We start from the raw sequence: 23,218 nt of genomic DNA on the forward strand, positions 1-23,218 counted from the left end.
AGACAGGGGAGAGAGACAGAGACAGGGGAGAGAGACAGAGACAGGGGAGAGAGACAGAGACAGGGGAGAGAGACAGAAAGGGAAGGGGGAGAGACACAGGGGAGGGGGGACTGGAGAGACACAGGGGAGGGGGGGAGAGACACAGGGGAGGGGGGGGGAGACACAGGGGAGGGGGGGAGACACAGGGGAGGGGGGGGAGACAGAGGAGGGGGGGAGGGACACAGGGGAGGAAGGGAGGGGGAGAGACACAGGGGAGGAAGGAAAAATTGTGATTATTTACAAAATGTGCAATGCCTCCTCTAATATAATATCACTTACATTCAGTCACTTTTGTTTTAAGCAGAGCAGAGCTGCAGACTGTATTAGTAGTGAGTGTGATGTGACTAACTTTCTTCTACAAATTAATAAATAATAATTCAGGGGCAGGGCTGTACACTACACATACACAGACAGGCCTAAAGTAAAATTAAACTGGACTCTGATCGGGTGGTTGTGATGAGGTGATCCTCCTTACCTGGACTAAAGCTTGGTTGCTGATTCATTGGTCCGGTCGCTCGGTCCGGTCGACTCATCAGTCAGTGTCACTGTCACTCTGCCAGACACACAGAAGACCGAGTCTGAGAGAGAGTCTGACCTGTCTGTCACTCCTGAATCCACCGGGTCCACCGGCACCGCTGCACCGTCCTCCTGAGTCTCCCTCCAGGACCTCTGACTGACTCACTAAGCAGTGAGTGAGAGCAGCACTTTAATTTTTTTTCAGCCCAGGCGCCGGTCAGCGCCGCGGGCACTGAGAGGGCAGGGCAGCATGGGCAGTGAGTGCACGCAGTAGACGCTCACGCTCTTCCAGCAGCAGCTCCCTCCAGTACTACTGTGTCGGCGGCGGCGCAAGAGATGTCATATGACCCCCAGACTGTCAATCAGCACTCAGCAGCCCAGCAGGCACGCCTCCCTGCAGTGCTGCTGAATGCTGATTGGCTAAAGTAATCTAGCTCATCATGGAGGCGGTTTTGAGAACCGCCTCCATTGGAGCTTGTATGAGGACACGGCGAGTCACCAGTGGGTGGCGCAGCGTCGATCTGTGTTATAGATCCATGTTGCGCAATTAATGGAGGGCAGCGGACCGGCTCACTGCCTCCTAATTGCGCAACATGGTGAATTTGTCAGCGCAAGCGCAGAGCCGCAGAGAGTGTACAGTAGATCAGTCATCAGTGAAAATCGCCATCGTGGGTGGGGGTACCCTTGGAGCGGGGTGGGCGTGGCCAAAGTTGATTAAGAAAAAAAACACATACTTTTTTATAATAAATATTAATTTAAATCTTTTTTTCCCTGATTGGACAGGGTAGGCTCTGCCTCCCCTGCCTCCTATTACTGCACGTCACTGATAAACTATTAACCCCCTAACTGATACTCCCTTAAGAGCCCCTGACATAAGACCCCCTTCAGTTACTAATAAAAAGTATATAAAACTCTTACTGCAAATAAGAAAGCATTGCTGAAGAAAATTGCAAAAAAAACCTTGATTTTTTGCAATGCGCGCAAAAAAATGAATTTAGGATATTGCACACGCTTTAAAGTATTCCCGCATCAATGAAGCAAAAAAGTGTGAAAAAATATTTCACATTCCAATGTTCCTCACATGCAAGAATATTTTCTATGTATTCATAAAAACATATGTACACACATAAATATAAATATATATATATATATATATATATATATATATATATATATATATATATATATACAGTATATACACACATATACATTTTTAGAGATGTTTATGTATGCATTTCAATGTTAAAGCACTTTGCCTGCCTTTTGTTTTTTCTAACACCTGAGACCTCATATCTTTGAGCCCTTACAACTTTTTTGTGCAATATTTTTAAAATAATTTTTATAAAATAGTATTTAATCAGTGTAACTGTACTTTGTAATGTATTGTTGATGTGTTTTGTGACACAAAAACCAGAGCTCTGAGGACAAACTATCCCGATGCACATTAACTTCATTTGCGCTGAAGTGATTGCGTTTGCTTTCAACTTGTAACATGACTGATAAACCCAATGCACGCAAACACCTGTGATAAACCCCTTTTCGTTTGCACGTAGCTGTTAGCAATCTATTCAAAATCTGGCCCTTAGTTAAACATAATTAAAAAAACTTTGCAATGCACTATCATTATATATTTGGCCTTCTTTCTCTTTAATTTTATTTAGAAACTTGTAGTGATTCCACTCCCTCAGAGATGTCTGATATGTGCTGGAGCTATATATAGTTATATTTGTACCAAATAGGCCACAGTGAAGAAAGCAAGATAAAAAACATTCAAGAAACTTTTAACCGCTTTGATGCACATAATGAGCTATATTCATCAAGTGCATTGTGGCCTGTTGGCACATGACAAGCCCTTTTCGTAATACAGTTGGATCGCTGATCAAACACTGTTTTCTGCGATCACAGCACCACAGGCCAGGGATAGTTGGTGGCTTTGTGGGCGGCACTCCCAGGCTTTATGGAAGGGTGGTGACATCACCACGTATGCAAGTAGTGATGATGTCACAAAAGGGGCAGAACCAGGAAGCTTAGGTAGATGCAAGACAGCTGGATGAGGGGAGGTTATTCAAACCCCTCAATCTCAGCTTCCTCAGCAGCAACAAACTTCCAAGATGCCTCAATTGAAAGAGAATTGCCTGCTCATTAAATGTTGGTGGTCCTGGAATGGTAGTACACAGATGTCTTAAAAATAAAGTAAAATAAAACACATAACGATTTGCTTGTAAATGTGACTTTATGGGCTAGATTATTAGTGGAGATCAGTTTATTGCTCCCGCTTTAAATTCAAGAGATGGAGGTTTTTTTGTGCGCGTCGGGAAGTGCGTGTATTACAAGTCAAAAGTAAAAAGTTTTCGCACAAGCGCTAACCCCACACGCGCAAGAAGCCAAACTTCGAATGTCGCTATCTCATTAACGTATTCCCCCCATAGACTTCAATGGAGCACAAAAAGTGGGGGAAAAACTAACACCCTTACTTGCTCGCAAACTCGATCGAGTTTACTCAAGTGTGCTAACCCGTCATGAAATATGAATACAGTATTTTACATTCCAATGCTCTTCGCATAGAAGAATATGTTCTATTTATTCATAAATATATATTTCTTTATATATATGATTATTTTTTTAAATATATCTATACCTATATATATATATATGTAGGTCACTCACTGAAATTCACTTGTAATGGCTGGTTATTTATCCTGCGCCCACAGACGGGCTAATTTTCCTGTTTATGGGAACACAATAAATTAGCGCCCCACTTGTAATCTAGCCCTATATTATTTAATGCTTGATTATTAAGCAAATATAAAAGAAATCTTGATAAGCAGCAATCTGTTATTAATCCTTTATTAGAATAAAACATATATAAGCAGATAATCTAGAGCGAATGGATGATGGATATTTATGACATGTACCATATTGTCTGATACAGGCACAGCTTGCGTTACAGCTAATAAGCATATAAAGATGAATGGGCATTATTACACCAAAGTTGCAGGGGTACATTCCATTTTCTTGTGGCATCCAACTTCCTTATCGCCTGGTAAAGCTGCAAAGCCCAAGAAACATCCTCCTGTCACAATACAGCCTTTCAGAGAAAATGTTAATGTATCCCCATCTGCAAAGACAAAGTATACTAGTCATGTACTGGTCCATAAGACTTTCTTTACACGCATCGCTGATAATTTTTTTATATTCTCATATACATACACAATATATGTAAGCAAACATCTTTATAACTCTATAGATATAGACCAAATGCAGAACTGTGTTTTGTACTGTGCATGTATAGTGATTACTGAACGTGCCATCACAGCAAAAGATATACTGTAGTATTCATCTGTTCCTCTTCTCCATGACACTTTAGAAACTCTCTCTCTTTAAGTTGGTCATTTACATAATATGGAAGGTACATGCTTTGTGTGTATAAAAACATCTCAGCTGTGTTAGAAATGTACTACAATCATTATGCCTGCCAATTGTAAATTAAATTTGAACCTTCATCACTAACATAGGCAAAACATTATCACTAAGTTGCATAGATCTTTTATTTTCTTAATAGGTTATCGGAGTTCAGAAGAGGCATAGCCATTTGTTTCAATGATTTAATGGGTTTAAATATTTAATTTTGCTGTTTTTTTGCTTAAAATTGTTGCACACAAAAGGAAAACTTTTAATTTGTCACAGTTTTTTTATTATTACCAGCGATAGCAGCCTGTGCAGTCTTTTCAGATATTATTGGTCTAGACAGACAATATTTTATGTGATGCACTATTTCTATAAGGGGGTTCATAATATTTTTTTATTCATAAATATTGGGAAAATAAGTTCATGCAACATCTAGAATATTTTTTACTGCTTTATTTTTTTCATACACTAAATAACTGTTCTGATTCTGAATACTGTAACCTTAAAATCAAAATGTTAATTCAATTCATCAAAAGCACTGCAAATCTTAATTTTAAGGGACATGAAACCCAAAATTATTCTTTCATGAGTAAAAAAAAAAGTCCAAATTATTAAATTATCTTAATTCTCTTGTTATCCTTTGTTGAAAATGAGATAGGTAGGATCCGGAGCATACAAAGTTCAGGAGCACTATATGACAGCAGCTGTGCAAGAATATTTTTAAAAGTATTATACATTTGCAAGAGCACTAGATGGCAGCAGTGTTTTACATCATGTATTGCTCCAGGCACGTGCATGCTGCCTACATAGGTATGCTCTTCAACAAAGCAAATTGAAATGTTTTTAAAAAGGTATGCTCTGTCTAAATCACAAAACAAATATTTTGGGTTTCATATTCCATATGCAGGTGATGTCCCAGATTCATTACAACCTGTGTACAAATGTAATATCCCACAGAAAGATAGGAAAAAGTGACACAACATTGCAAAAAATAAATTGTAATCCAAAGAGGTTTTCTTAACATTTTATTTTATTTGAACAGATATGAGACACTTTTAAACACGCCTACTTAATACTGTTTAATTAGGATACATCTCATTTGGGGAATTGCTGCTGAAACATATCATTGAAACTATGAGAATGAGATCACTCCAGACTTCTGTACTGTGGATTGGTCTTGCTATTGTACAGTGAAATCCATACTCAAAGTTAATTACTGTATATAGATCTATTGTTTAATTCATTGGTTGTGCTTCATTTTTATAACATTGTGCTTTTACACTGCTTAATATGTAATATCATTGTATTGAATGCCACTGAAATGATCTGCTACCTTATGTAAATACATTTAATATCATAATAAAACACTGTTATTATTTAACTGTATTTTGTGTTTTTCCTCCCTTTTCTAGTGCTAAACCACAAACGTTGTTTTGCTGCACGAGTAGTGCTGAAAACCAGACAGGTTATCATTTCATCTGCAAATTTTTTTTATTGCGTACTTCAGGCAACTCTGGATGTTAAAGACTGAAATGCCACTAATGAATGTTTGAAAAATATAGGTGAACATGATCTCACGTTTACAATAAAGGTGCAATAAGGGTCCTTGGCAATAGGGATGGGCGAATGTGTTTATATCCGAATTTGAATGTTAGAACGAATGTTATTGTAGAAATTCGATTTACATAATAGAATGTTGATAAGAACGAATATTCTTAAAAATTTGATTTTCGAATGTTGTTTACAGTTTTTGAATGTCACATTCAAATTCGAATGTCACAATCCAATTCGAATGTTACATTCGAATGTCACATTCAAATTCGAATATTACATTTATAAAACACAATTGTAGACTAGAAACACTATTTCAAATGTCACATTCAAATTGAATATCACATTCGAATCGAATATCACATTCGAATCGAATGTCACATTCGAATTAGAATATTACATTTATAAAACACAGTATTAGACTAGAAATACTATTTTGAATTTGAATGTCACATTCGAATTGAATATCACATTCAAGTTGAATATCACATTTAAAACACAGTATTAGACTAGAAATACTATTTCAAATTCGAATGTGACATTCGAATTCTAATGTAGCATTCAAATATTACATTTATTAAACACAGTTGTAGACTAGAAATACTATTTCAAATTTGAATGTCACATTCAAATTCGAATGTTACATTCTAATTCGAATATTACATTTCGAAATTGAATGAATACATAGCTAAACATTCTATTATTCGAACGAATATTTTCGAATTTTATTGAAAAATTCAAAAACGAAAATTCGAAAATAGAATGTTAGAATGTTATATAAACATTCGAAATTCGATTCGAATGAACGAATGTATCAAAATTCGTTTTAAATTTCGAATTTTTAGAAACATTCGCCCATCCCTACTTGGCAACCTCACAATAATCTATAATATATATCTTGGCCAGTGTCTTTGTCATAAAGTATTAACATTTACAGTTATGTATTACTAGAACATGGAATAAGTACCTGCTACAATCACTGTTCCTCTATAATCCAAACATTCACTTTCTCCCTCAATGCACATTACTTCGCCATCAGCTTCGCAACCTTCATCTGTGTCTTTTGCAAAACATGATGGGCACTTGTAACCACTAAGGGTATTGTTTTGGTTTGGATCTGAAAAAAATATAAATATAAATATATCCACAGTTCTGTATACATCTACATATAAGTAAAATACAAAGTATGCTGATTTGCATTGGATATATCTTTGATAAAGAAAAATTATAATTTTTTTAGCAGTTGCGTAAACAGAATACCCGGAACACACATAGGGCAGCCGCACTCCAAAGGTTCCTTAAAATTATAGAACTTTATTCCATCAAGCTAAAAATATTACAAGAGGAAAACAGAATACAACTAATCAGTTTAGATTTTGTCAGATAAGAATGAATGTAGAAAGAGTCAATGGTGGTTCAAGAACATAAAGAGACATTAAAGTGATGGTAAAGTCATCTGTTGTGCAGTACATAATCCTTTTTCTTTTACCTTAACTAGCACATCGATGTGCTTATATAAATAAAAAACAATTTATTCACTCTGTAATGATGATTTTATTTCCCCTCCGTAGAGTTTTTTAAACAGCCTCTCTATAATTTTTTCACCGGTGCAGCTTTGATTGACAACGCTTTTAGCCAATCATCAGCTCACCATGCGCCCTATGTAAAATATGAACCGCACGCTCCCGGCATCTACACTAACTCTTTGCTACTTATTGCGCATGCGCACTTCTTACGCTAACTGCGCATTGCTATCTGAGAATACTCAGCTCCTGGTTTTAGCCGATGTAAGTAAACAGTAAATCATTCCTTTCGTAATGATTCACTGTTTGCTTTCATTTCTCTCATCAGCCAGATATTTTTCGATGTCTATATGTTTCAATGTTTGCTTTAATTTCTACCATCAATAATTTCTCTCTTCATATATAAAATAATTGTAAGTATTTTTTGGGCCTTAGTAATGTACTTTCAATATTTTTGTCCCCCTTTTCCTTTATTTTAACTCTGAAAATTGTTGGGCTCTTAAATGTCCCTGCATTTCTATAAATAAAGGGAGCAGCCATGTTGTAACTTATTTTTCCATGATTTATAAATGAGCTGCTAATGGACTAGATTACCGATGGAGCACAATTGTTTACGCAATAAGCGCTAATGCAATCGCGATATAATCATATTTTTTGCACTCAAATATGTCTTACAAGTGGATCAGTGTTTAAATTACCGCAAGTTAGTTTCTGTGAATTTGCAATCATTTGCGCTCCCTATACTTTTAATGAACCCAAGTTGAACACTCGTATTACAGGTTGATAGTAAATGCGATTGCTTTTTACGCTCAAACTTTTTTACGCGACTTGTAAGTTTGCGTAGAGTTTTATGCTGAGAAAAAAGTTGCACCAAACTCAAAAAAGGTTATAAACCTACACTATCCACCTCCTACACTATTAACCCCTAAACTGCCACCTCCCCCATTGTAAATTACCCTGCTACACTATTGACCACTAAACTGCCACATCCCCCATCGCAATAAACTCCCTTCAATATTAACTCCAAAACCGCCACACATCCCACCGCTATAAACTCTCTAGACTATTAACCCCTAAACCACCAAACTCCCCACTGCTATAAACTACCTGCACTATTGACCCCCTAACCACTGCAACCATTGCAAAATACCCCTAACCTATAAACCCCCCAAACTGCCACAACCACCCATCACCAACTACCCCCTAACCTATGAACTCCCTAACCGCCAAAACCCCGAATTAAAAAATACCCTCTAACATCTAGCTTCCCCAAGACCTCTAACCTTAGGCCACCTAAGCTACAAGAAATAAAAAACACTAGCATTACAAAAAAGAAAAGAAAAAGAAAATACCAAAAATAAAAAACCCCAATCAGTACAAGCCCTATCCTAAAATTAAAGCCCCCTTAAAATAATAGCCCCCTCCCTAAAAAAAACCTATACTTAAACTAAAATCCACTTTAAAAATTGTCCTACTCTAAAAAATGTCGGGCAGTGCCCTAGAGGAAGTAATGAGCTATTTTGCATCAAAACAACTAACACAACCTTTAAAAAAAACGAACCTAAAAATTGCCCTAAGAAGGACATTTGTCAGACATTGACCTGAAGTAACCACAGCTCTATTGCTCTAACATTAAAAAAAACTATACTAAAAAAATTTAAAATGGCAACAGTGTTTAAGCTCTTGTGAACCCCCCCAAAAAACAAAACAAAAAAAAAACATACAAAAGAGATAAATCAATTATTCCCTTTTCAGGGCATTTTTATTACAATAGGTTTTGTTAACTTAGATTTATTTAGTATATGTTTTATGGGTTTTTTTCAAAACAGTTAAATCACTGATGCCGTTTTCATGGATTTTTTTTTTTTAGGGTTTTGATAAAACTGTACATAGTTAGGGGTTTAAAGCGTCTGGAAGCGATCCTGAGGCAATACCTTTTTTGCCACACCTATGCAGAGAGGGCCACTCTGTGGTCCTCTCTGCATTGGCCAGCAATGGCGCTGATCTTTGGTGGGTAGGAGTAGCTGCAGGGAGGCGGGTGGGTGGCCCATCACTGGACTAGTTCTGGTGACGACATCGGCTACTGTTCCGGAAAGGTGGGCTGGAGCTTGCAAGGAGGGGCGGGAGCGCACGCAACCATCAGATCGGTTCCATGGTGGGAGAGAGGGAGGGTGGGAAAGGGGAAATGTTGTTGGGAATGGGATCTGGGAGGGGGAAGGATATTGTGGGAGGGGGGCAGCTACACTATGGAAAAATGGGGTTATAATAAATAAAATAGGTGTCAGTTTTCCCTAAACATCGCTGCTCTGTTGAATTTGATGGGGTTACTGTGATATCACAAATGTGAACCTAGGTTTTGACATGGTGATACTTATTACTTATAGGAGCTAAAACTATTCAATATTTAAACAAATAATAATTTAAAAGATACATATCATATTAATACTATTCTTTAGCTAATCTTTGCTCTGAGTACATTATTATATCTAGCATTTATTTAGTGTTCAGTATCAATTTAAAGGGACATAAGACACAATAAATTAATATACTAGTCAAATGTGCACACTTTCTGAATAAATTAACTCTTGTTTGCTGGATTTGTTTTTCAATGGCCAGACTCCTCCAACTTCTTTTTTGGAGTAGCCAGTCTGAACTTGTTACAGGGGTGCACAATGCTTGATACTGTCATTTCATTTTGTTAGCAAAATAGCTACTGCTTTACAGTACATGCACTTTGTTTAGTTGAGTGACTGTGCGTGTACCTTTGCCATAATCACAATATTTAACTAGGTTTTTTGCAAGATTATGGAGTAAGCCTCCTGAGTTGAAAAATGACTATGCCTTAGAATGCCAAATACACACTCCCTTGCTGTTTGCTACATTCTATTGGTATCCTTTGTTGAAGCAACAGAAATGCACTACTGGGAGCTAGCTGAAAGACAAGAGCAAAAGGCATATATGTGCAGCCACCAATCAGTAGCTTCTGAGTCTACCTAGGTATACTTTTCAACACAGGATACAAAGAGAACAAAACAAATTAGATAATGGAGATACATTGTAAAGTTATTAAAAATATTGTGCTGTATCTGAATCATGAAAGAAAAATGTTGGGTTTCATTTCCCTTTAATGTCCCTCTACAACATTTTGTGGTTACAATGAATGTTCTCAGGTCAGATATCTTCCTTTTTAACATAGAGATGTTCATGTGATATTTTCTAGTTCTACATCACTTGCATTAGACTTATAGAACTATGAGTATCTATTGCATTTATTTGTCTGTGCTATAGCTGCCCTTGTGTTTGACAGCTAAAAATAATTATAATTAAATAACTTCTACGTTTTTCTGCTGCCACTAAGGATTCTGCAAAAACGCTGAACTGCAGTTATTGACATGACTCAATGACAAACTTGTCCCAAGAAGCTTGTGGCACGTGTTTCTGGCGAGTCTTCAGACTCGCCAGAAACAGCAGTTATGAAGCAGCGGTCACAAACAATCGGGTTGATTGACACCTCCCTGCTGGCGGCCCATTGGCCGCGAGTCTGCAGGGGACGGCTCTTGTGAGCTGCTGGTGCAATGCTGAATACGAAGAGCGTATTGTTCTCCGGATTCAGCAATGTCTGTCGGACCTGATCCGCACTGTCAGATCAGGTCCGACAGACATTTGATAAATAGGCCTCTATGCTACAACATGATTGCTATCAATAGTGCCTCACATAGGATCTATCCCTGTGTTTCCACATTACACAATATACTTATAAATAAATAGGTATATAAATGAAAATCAACCGAAAATAGACTTAGATCATCTTGTTATGTTTTAACCCATATTTTGGAGTTTTAACTCATAAATGCATCTGAGCATATTCCAAAATTATGTAGATAAACAAATGATGACAATCTAATACAAAGGTCCTCTCCCAAGAAAGTTAAACATAGAAATGTAGAAATAGATTCTGACAGCTGATAAAAATAGAAACTCCATATAGTCCGCCTATATATCTCTCTGTATAACTTAGTATAAACTTAATATAAACATAAAGGGCTTAAGAACAATATGCTGGTGTATGTTTTTTACAAATATATTAGTTGTTTAAATATTTAAAACCATATAAATATAGTTAATTGTAACTTAGGTATCTGTCCTGTTGTAGACAATTAGAGAAAGCTAAAACTGGTTCACTAGAGTGTGCATGGAATGTAGAAATGTTAAATCTGAGGAAATTCTACATTTTGCAGAATTAAAATACAGGAAAAGGAGACAAAATAAATAATGAAAATATACTGCAAAGATTTTTTTTTTTTAATATATTATTTACTTTTTCTTTTACTATCTCAAAGTGGTTAATGTCTCTTTAATTAATTCTTGCAATAGCATTATGCTATCCCAGGCGTTCTTAAATTTTCTCATCACCTCCATTAGCTTTGTAGCTCTTCTTACATAGATTTTCCTTTGAAATAAGTAATAATATTTGTCTTTATTTTCCCTCCCATATTCATGTTATTTAATTCTGGTTCCTGTTCTGTTGATTAGTATTCCTGTTTATAATTCTCTTCTGAAAAATGTACTTCTACATGATTTTACATGCTTACTTATTTTATATATATATATATATATATATATATATATATATATATATATATATATATATATATATATATATATATATATATATATATATATATATATATATATATATATATATATATATTGATTAATTTGCTATCATCGTCGGTTATAGATATAAAACCATTGGGTTTAACCTGATGTGTACAGCAAGAATGACTCAGCTGTATTATTGTTAAAGAGAAATGAACCCCAACATTTTTATTTTGCTTCTTTGTCAGACATCTGGTGAACCAATGAAAATAGACATTTGTGTGCAGCCACCAATCAGCAGCTAGCTCTCAGTAATGCATTGCTGCTCCTGAGTTTATTGAGATATGCTTTTCAACCAAGGATGCAAAGAGAATGAAGCATTTTAGATAAAAGAAGCAAATTGGAAAGTTGTTTAAAATCACATGTTCTGTCTGAATCATGAAAGCAAATTTTGGGGTTTTATGTCCCTTTAATTATGTTAAGTGAGAATACCATAGGTTGAAGTTTATCTAATTAAATTTCACATTACTGGTCAGAAAGATAATTACACTCACAGGTTATAGACACACAAATAGGATTGAAACTAAAATTTATCGTAAACCAATTGCAAAAAATAATCTGTTGCATTCCACAAGTAGTCATCCGAAAAATACGGCCAAAGCGATTGCGAAAGGCCAGTTCATAAGAATGAAGCGGAACTGCTCCAATGAAGATGACTATAAAATGGAATGCCATAGGTTAACTAATGACCTTCTACAAAGAGGATACAATAAAAACTTAATATGGCGGACCAAGAGGTTGGTTGACAGCATTCCTAGAGAGGACCTATTGAAGGAAAAAAACAAAAGGAAAAAAAGAGGTCATGACATGAAGAGAGGGGAACCTAAAGCTACCTTTGTGACAAGCTATAGTGATCAGTATCCACAAATAATCCAGATTGTAAAAAAAACATATTCCTATACTTTTGGCAGACTCCAGGCTTAAAAAGGTAGCTGAGTCAGGCTGCAGATTTTCTTACAAACGCAGTCTGACGCTTGGGAATATACTATCTCCCATGGTTCTACCGAAACAAAAGACAGAGAGCAGTTGGTTAGTCCACAAGTGTATTTTTAAATGCAACAGTGCCAGATGTAGAGCATGTGACTATATCAATGTAAGTCCATTTTTTTAATCTCATCATACTGGAATGAGGTATACTACTTCCCAATGCATAAATTGCAGTATGGGGTTTATTGTTTACCTTATCTCCTGCACAGATTGTAAATTACAATATGTGGGACTTACCACCAGAGAGGTGAGGTCAAGTGTCCGTGAACACATAAGTAACAGAAATTGTGAAAAAGAGTGTTCTCTTCTGGCTACACACTTCATACACCAACACCAACAGTCATTACAAACATTCAAGTGGCAGGCAATAGAATTGGTGTACACTCCAAAGAGAGGAGAAGATAGAATAAAATAATTACACTGTAGAGAGGCATTCTGGATCTTCAAAATGGAGACCAGATATCCTAATGGTTTTAATTCTTCCTTTGATATTATGAACCATTGGGAATCTTAACTCACTGTTGTACCTTTCTCATTTTTTGAAAAATTTAATTACTTGTTGTACTCTATTAAAGATAGAACAGTTTGACATGAAAGCTAGGATAGAATAGTTTGACATGAAAGTTAGGAAACTTTGTAATCAAAATGTAGTGTAAAAGTAAACCCTCATAAAATGAACATTATAACGCTGGCACAATTTTATGCCAATCATGTATAGATAAAAACGTCATGAATATGAGCAATAGTACTTTAAAATAAGCCTTAGAACAGAGCTCTATTTATTCTTGGTTAATAGAGCGTAATGTTAAACTAAATATATAATTCTGTGATTGAGCACTGGCCCTTTAAGATACATTCAACAGTATAGATCAGTGTAGTTGAGGTATAAAAACTCTTAAAGCAATTAAGATCTGATCCCATGTATTATACAAAGAGAAATATGGTCCCTTTTAAACAAAGAATTTTATAATATCAATTCAACCAAAAATATATGATAAACTGAATATGTTAGAATAAAACATCTACTGCAGGAGTTTGATTTTTTACTTAGGTATATGTATTTTTATAATAAAAACTATGTCTTATCTATCACTTATATTAGTGATATAAACTAGACAGTAGCAAGAATACCCTGTTGTGCTTCAGAGAGAAAAATCTTAAAAAGTCTGATAATATAAATCTGAATAACCGGATAATAAACATATGTAACAAACTGCTAGTTCTTACTATGTATAGCTGTAAATATTGCTTTCTTTTGTTCTCTATGTGATATATATTAATTTATCAAATATCACTAGAAGCTAAAAGCTAGAATTCAAATTTTGTTTAAATATGTTGCTGGAATGTTATAGCAATAATAGTGACCTAAATGAACTTTACCCCCTATGACATCCAAGATCTGGATTTGTCAGTAATGAGATCCAATAATCAAGTGTGAGCTTTTTAATCTAATTAAGTAACACCTATAAAGGTGTGCATGTTACCTTCCCCCAATTATCTTTGAGTACGGGGAAACCCGAAACGCGTCCTTTGGCTAGGGATGTGACAGCTCTTTGTTTCAGTGTGTTGTTAGCCCGTACTGCTTTTTTTGTGTGTTATAACATGTCTTTTAAGAAAATAAATTAATTGTGTTTTACTGAGCCGCCCTAGCATTTACATTTGGATCCTCAATATTGATTAATTTGCTATCATCGTCGGTTATAGATATAAAACCATTGGGTTTAACCTGATGTGTACAGCAAGAATCACTCAGCTGTATTATTGTTAAAGAGAAATATACCCCAACATTTTTATTTTGCTTCTTTGTCAGACATCTGGTGAACCAATGAAAATAGACATTTGTGTGCAGCCACCAATCAGCAGCTAGCTCTCAGTAATGCATTGCTGCTCCTGAGTTTATTGAGATATGCTTTTCAACCAAGAGAGAATGACGCATTTTAGATAAAAGAAGCAAATTGGAAAGTTGTTTAAAATCACATGTTCTGTCTGAATTATGAAAGCAAATTTTGGGGTTTTATGTCCCTTTAATTATGTTAAGTGAGAATGCAATAGGTTGAAGTTTATCTAATTAAATTTCATATTACTGGTAGAAAGATAATTTGTAGATCTTATCTCACAACATTTTTTTGCACATTCAACAGATCTTGTTCTAGTAATATAACAAACAGCGCAATTAATGACTGTTTTGTTAACACTTATGAAAATCACTTCTTATAAATTATTTGCAAACAATACGCTAAAAAGAAATATACAGAGAAAGCTAAAGAAAAAACAATAGTCATAAAATGACATAAATTTGTAGTAAAAATAAATTAACCAACTATTTATAACATGACTTTTACATTTTGATGGACACGGTACCTATTGTATCACTCTTTTTAAATACAATTCTCTAACAGTAGTAAAATATTTTAAAAATATTTCACATTAAATGTATACTCACACTGAAAATAGTGATACTGATTTCCATAGTTGCCGCTCCCACATTGGCAGATTACAGTGCTATTAAGTCCACTATTGGTGGTGATAGAAAACTGCTTGTTACATAATAGTGGATTCCCACAGCCTTTCCAAAATGTTGGGTAACTTCTGTCATCTTAAAGAAACACATTTATTGTTTAGTCAAAGACATTGATTTTCAAAGTAAATTATTTGAAAAACAACAGAAAAAGATTGATGGGTTTAGCTTTATGTATAGGATTTGGCAAAAACAAAAACTACTATTCCTGTAGATATTTTCATGAGAAAATTAGAACCTACCAAGTTTTTCTGAATGTTCCCATAAAACCACCCCTCTAGCTAATAAATTGGCTATATTCAGTGTTTGAGATTTTGGAACATGTAAACGGAGATGATCGTGAAGTAAATTATACAACCCAGTGTTCTCCCCAGGACCTATTTAACCCTTTCACTGCTAGTGAAAGTGCTGAGCCAATTCTCAGCTTTTTTTAGCTACCTAGATTTTATTTCAGTTAGTGACCTGACCAACACAAATTATATTGTTGTTTTGTTTTTTCCATCAGGCCCAGCAGTTTCACAATATGCCATTATTTTATTTAAAATTCATGGCATGTGAGATAGCTGCTGCAAAAAGTGTAAAGAAAATGTATAATTTGTGCATAGATTTTAGTAAATAATATTGAAAATGGACCAGCGACCACTGGTGTTACTGTGATCAATTTACTAAATTGTCATCAAGGGTAGGCACATGTGAAATAGGGACCCGTATGGGCTTTTGAGGGTTATAATGTAGATTAGAGAGGCCCCATTGTTCAGTACAGAAATAAAAACACCCTTTTTCTTGCAAGGTGTTCACTGTTACCACAATGATCATCTGACTATACAGACAAAATTAATACATATTGTTTAGAGGGACCTGTCTAATAGAAAATAAACGTTATCAGAGGTATCTAGACATACTCAGATTTTAGTTGTATTGTGTATATAATGTATCATTCTCAATCATCTGCTTGATTTTACTGCTTCAAGACCACTATCATTTATAAGAACAGATCATTATCTTTCAAATGAGGGGTCTTGGAGGTTTGTAGCAGTTAAGAGAGCTGAGATAGATGGGTTTGAATAACCTCCCTCCATCAATCTCCCTTGCAGTTATACTGTGCTTCCTGGTCCTGCCCCCTTTGTGATGTCACTATGTGCATATGTGGTGACATAACCGACACTCCAAAGAAGCCTGGGAGTGCCTCCCACTAGTTCAATAATGATCTCCAGGCTGTAGTACAGGAGATTGCAGAAAAAACTGCGTTTTCACAGCGATTCCCCTGCATGGCGAAAAGGGCTCATCATACGCCTGCAAGCTGAGATGTGCATGACAAGCTATAGCTCGTCATGTGCATTGAAGTGGTTAATGGGTGCCATCCAGCTAATTTTACTGACCACCCAGCTATTCATTTTTATCATTGTTTGTTGTGCGCAATATCACTCAATCAATTTATGTTAAATGATACAATTAATTTGTGCTTTGGATAGCTTAATCAGCATTTATAAATAGCAGAAAATGCTCTAATTTAGCAACCATTTACACTGCCCCCACCCGGCAACTTGATAATTCCGTCCAGCTGATACCATTTTGTGTGGAGATCAGTAGAATCTGTTACTTTTAATTAAAATATACTGCAGAAGATCTTAAATTCTTTAAAGGGACTGTAAACTTGAAATAGGAAACGTGGCAGTGTCATTTATTTCTTCTATTTAAGTGCAATGAAATCTGTCCTATAGCTCAAAATGAATGTAAATGACTTAGAACCCTCATTTACCCTAGCACTTATCCATCTACTGATTGGCTGTACTGTCTGGATTTAGCATATACAAAGAGCTGACAAATTGGTTGCAGTTTAATAAGATTTATAAATGGCACTGCCATGTTTTCTATTTCAGCTTTATTGACCATTTAAGCTTTAGCTTTCAGTTGATCCAAACCAGTTTGTATTTGCAATAACTGTGCTGGTCTTCACAGCCATTGCTTTTGTGTTGTATACTTCTACAGACTATATCAATGTTTTACCTACAGCTACAATAAAAGTGCCCTCTTCAAATATGCTGATGTTATTTATGTGTAATATATTCTAGACTAAGCTACATACACATTTGTTTCAAGTGTATTGCTTTATTGTTAGATCTTAATTTTATAATGTGCTTGTGCAATGGCAAATACCAATAGCCAATCTTGTATCACAGGCCCTGAAGGTATATGGACAGGTTCCCTGTATGGGAACATTATCCATACTTGTATTCAGAAATCGGGGACTAAAGTTGTAATCTATAATTCCAAGCAAATAATTTGATACCACTTACCGATGTTACAATAATATGATAATCTACAGCACCAAGTTAAAACTTTAGGTCTTTATTCAGGTTCAAAAGATAAAAAATGCAACGTTTCGGGATCCACTCCCTTAATCATGCATGATTAAGGGAGTGGATCCCGAAACGTTGCATTTTTTATCTTTTGTACCTGAATAAAGACCTAAAGTTTTAACTTGGTGCTGTGGATTATCATATTATTGGAATGCTGAGAGGAAGGCAGTCTCCTCTATACCACCGGTCACCATAGCCCTGATATATAAAGGGAAAAAGGGAGCTAAGGTGCTGTTTGTGCATTGTTTGGTGCTATTTGCACTTACCGATGTTACAGTATTCAGAACAAGTCATACATGATGATTCCTTACACGACTTTGGCTTATCACTGCAACAGTAGTAAGAATTAAGGCTCCAGCATTGACTGCAAATTGTGCAATCATTTATCTCACTGTAACCTGGAATTGAAAAATTAAAGAAAAAGTGTAAGTAATATTTAATGTATCAAAAAGGAAGTTTTGTTTACTTGATTAATTCATCCCTTTGACATTATTCAGTTTGTATTTGTTTCCTTATTATTAGTAAGTTAGTAACAGCTTAGTGACTTGTAAAAAAGATTAAACATATTGTCATGTGATCCATTACAGACCATCCTGGCAGCTGAGGTGTTAATTATTCGCAGTTATATAGATTCCAAATGGCTAAGACAGCACAACACACATCATATATCAAGACACTATCAACAACAAGAGCTACTCCCAAAGTTCCAAAGTATATAAAAAAATAAAAAATATTGTTGAATATTCTTATAAAAAGATTTTAAAAATATCTTTCTTTCTTCTAGGTCCATGCAGATAAAGATGTTTTTAACTAAACACTATTAATCATCTCTAATAAATAATGCTCTTTTGACCCCATGCAGGAAATTCAAAAAAAGAAGTTCACATTACAATGTGTTACTTTCCCCTAGAAGTTTAAAAAACACTAAAAAATATGAAATATGCAAAAACCATACATTAGCTCCACCTAGTGGACAAAATCATTAAAAAATGTACTAAATTAAAGCGACATTAAACCCAAATTTCTTCTTTTAAGATTCAAATACAGAATACAATTTGAAAAAAAGTTTTCAATTAACTTATATTATCAAATTTACCATACGGTGCTGTAATGCAGTGCAGTCCTAAACTTAACTTCCTGCCTTTCAACAAAGGATAACAAGAAAACAAAGAAAATGTAATAGGAGCAAAATGGAACGTTGTTTATAATTGTATGTTCTATCTGAATTGTGAATGATTTTTGGGCGGTTTTATGTTGATGTTTTTTTTAAATAATTACTACATGTACAGAAAGTAAAAATCCTTTTGTAATTTTTTTTTTTTAAAAAGAGCTATGTACAGGTGGTGATACGTTTAATAACTAACTAATAGCGGATACCATTGCAAGCTTTCATTACACTGCCTGACAACTTATTCTTTTTTAACCTTTGTTAAACTAGTGAATAACTGAATGTTATATATTCTGGTGTTACAAAAACAAAAAATGAAAAAAGAATATGATTTAATGGTGCTCTATCTATACTTTTATACTCTCAAACCTTTATTTATATTATCCTTAACATTTAATGATGGGACTTTGGGCCTCATAAAGGATTCTCTAGCTTGGAGAGAAATTGAAGTGCAGAATTCACAGGGCTAAACTCACTAAATGCTCAAAATAAAAAGGGCAGAACTATCCAAAACTGTGAGATATCTCTCATTTCTGTATTTGAAGGAAAGATAAGCACAGTTCAATATAACACTGCACAATATAAGAGTTTTGTTACACTTACACTTGGAGTATTGTATTTTATATTACTTTACACTCCAGATTGTGTCATTTCCGTATTACTACATTTAAGCTTTCCATTTTCTATCTTCTATTTTAATTAATTTAGATTTAGATGCAGCAGGGATTTTACACATTCTGATTTTGCTTTGAAAGTTTTTGTGTTATTTAACATAATAGAATCATAGGCCTAGATTTGGAGTTCGGCGGTAAAAGGGCTGTTAACGCTCCGCGGGTTTTTTTCTGGCCGCACCATAAATTTAACTCTGGTATCGAGAGTTCAAACAAATGCTGCGTTAGGCTCCAAAAAAGGAGCGTAGAGCATATTTACCGCAAATGCAACTCTCGATACCAGAGTTGCTTACGGACGCGGCCGGCATCAAAAACGTGCTCGTGCACGATTCTCCCATAGGAAACAATGGGGCAGTTTGAGCTGAAAAAAAACCTAACACCTGCAAAAAAGCAGCGTTCAGCTCTTAACGCAGCCCCATTGTTTCCTATGGGGAAACACTTCCTACGTCTGCACCTAACACTCTAACATGTACCCCGAGTCTAAACACCCCTAACCTTACACTTATTAACCCCTAATCTGCCGCCCCCGCTATCGCTGACCCCTGCATTACACTTTTAACCCCTAATCTGCCGCTCCGTAAACCGCCGCCACCTACGTTATCCCTATGTACCCCTAATCTGCTGCCCTAACATCGCCGACCCCTATGTTATATTTATTAACCCCTAATCTGCCCCCCACAACGTCGCCGACACCTGCCTACACTTATTAACCCCTAATCTGCCGAGCGGACCTGAGCGCTACTATAATAAAGTTATTAACCCCTAATCCGCCTCACTAACCCTATCATAAATAGTATTAACCCCTAATCTGCCCTCCCTAACATCGCCGACACCTACCTTCAATTATTAACCCCTAATCTGCCGACCGGAGCTCACCGCTATTCTAATAAATGTATTAACCCCTAAAGCTAAGTCTAACCCTAACACTAACACCCCCCTAAGTTAAATATAATTTTTATCTAACGAAATAAATTAACTCTTATTAAATAAATGATTCCTATTTAAAGCTAAATACTTACCTGTAAAATAAATCCTAATATAGCTACAATATAAATTATAATTATATTATAGCTATTTTAGGATTAATATTTATTTTACAGGCAACTTTGTAATTATTTTAACCAGGTACAATAGCTATTAAATAGTTAAGAACTATTTAATAGTTACCTAGTTAAAATAATAACAAATTTACCTGTAAAATAAATCCTAACCTAAGATATAATTAAACCTAACACTACCCTATCAATAAAATAATTAAATAAACTACCTACAATTACCTACAATTAACCTAACACTACACTATCAATAAATTAATTAAACACAATTGCTACAAATAAATACAATTAAATAAACTATCTAAAGTACAAAAAATAAAAAAGAACTAAGTTACAGAAAATAATAAAATATTTACAAACATAAGAAAAATATTACAACAATTTTAAACTAATTACACCTACTCTAAGCCCCCTAATAAAATAACAAAGCCCCCCAAAATAAAAAATTCCCTACCCTATTCTAAAATACAAATATTACAAGCTCTTTTACCTTACCAGCCCTGAACAGGGCCCTTTGCGGGGCATGCCCCAAGAATTTCAGCTCTTTTGCCTGTAAAAAAAAACATACAATACCCCCCCCCCAACATTACAACCCACCACCCACATACCCCTAATCTAACCCAAACCCCCCTTAAATAAACCTAACACTAATCCCCTGAAGATCTTCCTACCTTGTCTTCACCATACCAGGTTCACCGATCCGTCCTGGCTCCAAGATCTTCATCCAACCCAAGCGGGGGTTGGCGATCCATAATCCGGTGCTCCAAAGTCTTCCTCCTATCCGGCAAGAAGAGGACATCCGGACCGGCAAACATCTTCTCCAAGCGGCATCTTCTATCTTCTTCCATCCGATGACGACCGGCTCCATCTTGAAGACCTCCAGCGCGGATCCATCCTCTTCTTCCGACGACTAGACGACGAATGACGGTTCCTTTAAGGGACGTCATCCAAGATGGCGTCCCTCGAATTCCGATTGGCTGATAGGATTCTATCAGCCAATCGGAATTAAGGTAGGAATTTTCTGATTGGCTGATGGAATCAGCCAATCAGAATATAGTTCAATCCGATTGGCTGATCCAATCAGCCAATCAGATTGAGCTTGCATTCTATTGGCTGATCGGAACAGCCAATAGAATGCGAGCTCAATCTGATTGGCTGATTGGATCAGCCAATCGGATTGAACTATATTCTGATTGGCTGATTCCATCAGCCAATCAGAAAATTCCTACCTTAATTCCGATTGGCTGATAGAATCCTATCAGCCAATCGGAATTCGAGGGACGCCATCTTGGATGACGTCCCTTAAAGGAACCGTCATTCGTTGTCTAGTCGTCGGAAGAAGAGGATGGATCCGCGCTGGAGGTCTTCAAGATGGAGCCGGTCGTCATCGGATGGAAGAAGATAGAAGATGCCGCTTGGAGAAGATGTTTGCCGGTCCGGATGTCCTCTTCTTGCCGGATAGGAGGAAGACTTTGGAGCACCGGATTATGGATCGCCAACCCCCGCTTGGGTTGGATGAAGATCTTGGAGCCAGGACGGATCGGTGAACCTGGTATGGTGAAGACAAGGTAGGAAGATCTTCAGGGGATTAGTGTTAGGTTTATTTAAGGGGGGTTTGGGTTAGATTAGGGGTATGTGGGTGGTGGGTTGTAATGTTGGGGGGGGGGTATTGTATGTTTTTTTTTACAGGCAAAAGAGCTGAAATTCTTGGGGCATGCCCCGCAAAGGGCCCTGTTCAGGGCTGGTAAGGTAAAAGAGCTTGTAATATTTGTATTTTAGAATAGGGTAGGGAATTTTTTATTTTGGGGGGCTTTGTTATTTTATTAGGGGGCTTAGAGTAGGTGTAATTAGTTTAAAATTGTTGTAATATTTTTCTTATGTTTGTAAATATTTTATTATTTTCTGTAACTTAGTTCTTTTTTATTTTTTGTACTTTAGATAGTTTATTTAATTGTATTTATTTGTAGCAATTGTGTTTAATTAATTTATTGATAGTGTAGTGTTAGGTTAATTGTAGGTAATTGTAGGTAGTTTATTTAATTATTTTATTGATAGGGTAGTGTTAGGTTTAATTATATCTTAGGTTAGGATTTATTTTACAGGTAAATTTGTTATTATTTTAACTAGGTAACTATTAAATAGTTCTTAACTATTTAATAGCTATTGTACCTGGTTAAAATAATTACAAAGTTGCCTGTAAAATAAATATTAATCCTAAAATAGCTATAATATAATTATAATTTATATTGTAGCTATATTAGGATGTATTTTACAGGTAAGTATTTAGCTTTAAATAGGAATTATTTATTTAATAAGAGTTAATTTATTTCGTTAGATAAAAATTATATTTAACTTAGGGGGGTGTTAGTGTTAGGGTTAGACTTAGCTTTAGGGGTTAATACATTTATTAGAATAGCGGTGAGCTCCGGTCGGCAGATTAGGGGTTAATAATTGAAGGTAGGTGTCGGCGATGTTAGGGAGGGCAGATTAGGGGTTAATACTATTTATGATAGGGTTAGTGAGGCGGATTAGGGGTTAATAACTTTATTATAGTAGCGCTCAGGTCCGCTCGGCAGATTAGGGGTTAATAAGTGTAGGTAGGTGTCGGCGACGTTGAGGGGGGCAGATTAGGGGTTAATAAATATAACATAGGGGTCGGCGATGTTAGGGGTAGCAGATTAGGGGTACATAGGGATAACGTAGGTGGCGGCGATTTGCGGTCGGAAGATTAGGGGTTAATTATTTTAAGTAGCTTGCGGCGAC

The sequence above is a fragment of the Bombina bombina genome, chromosome 8, assembly GCF_027579735.1.
Source record: "Bombina bombina isolate aBomBom1 chromosome 8, aBomBom1.pri, whole genome shotgun sequence".
In the NCBI taxonomy this organism is placed as follows: domain Eukaryota; kingdom Metazoa; phylum Chordata; class Amphibia; order Anura; family Bombinatoridae; genus Bombina; species Bombina bombina.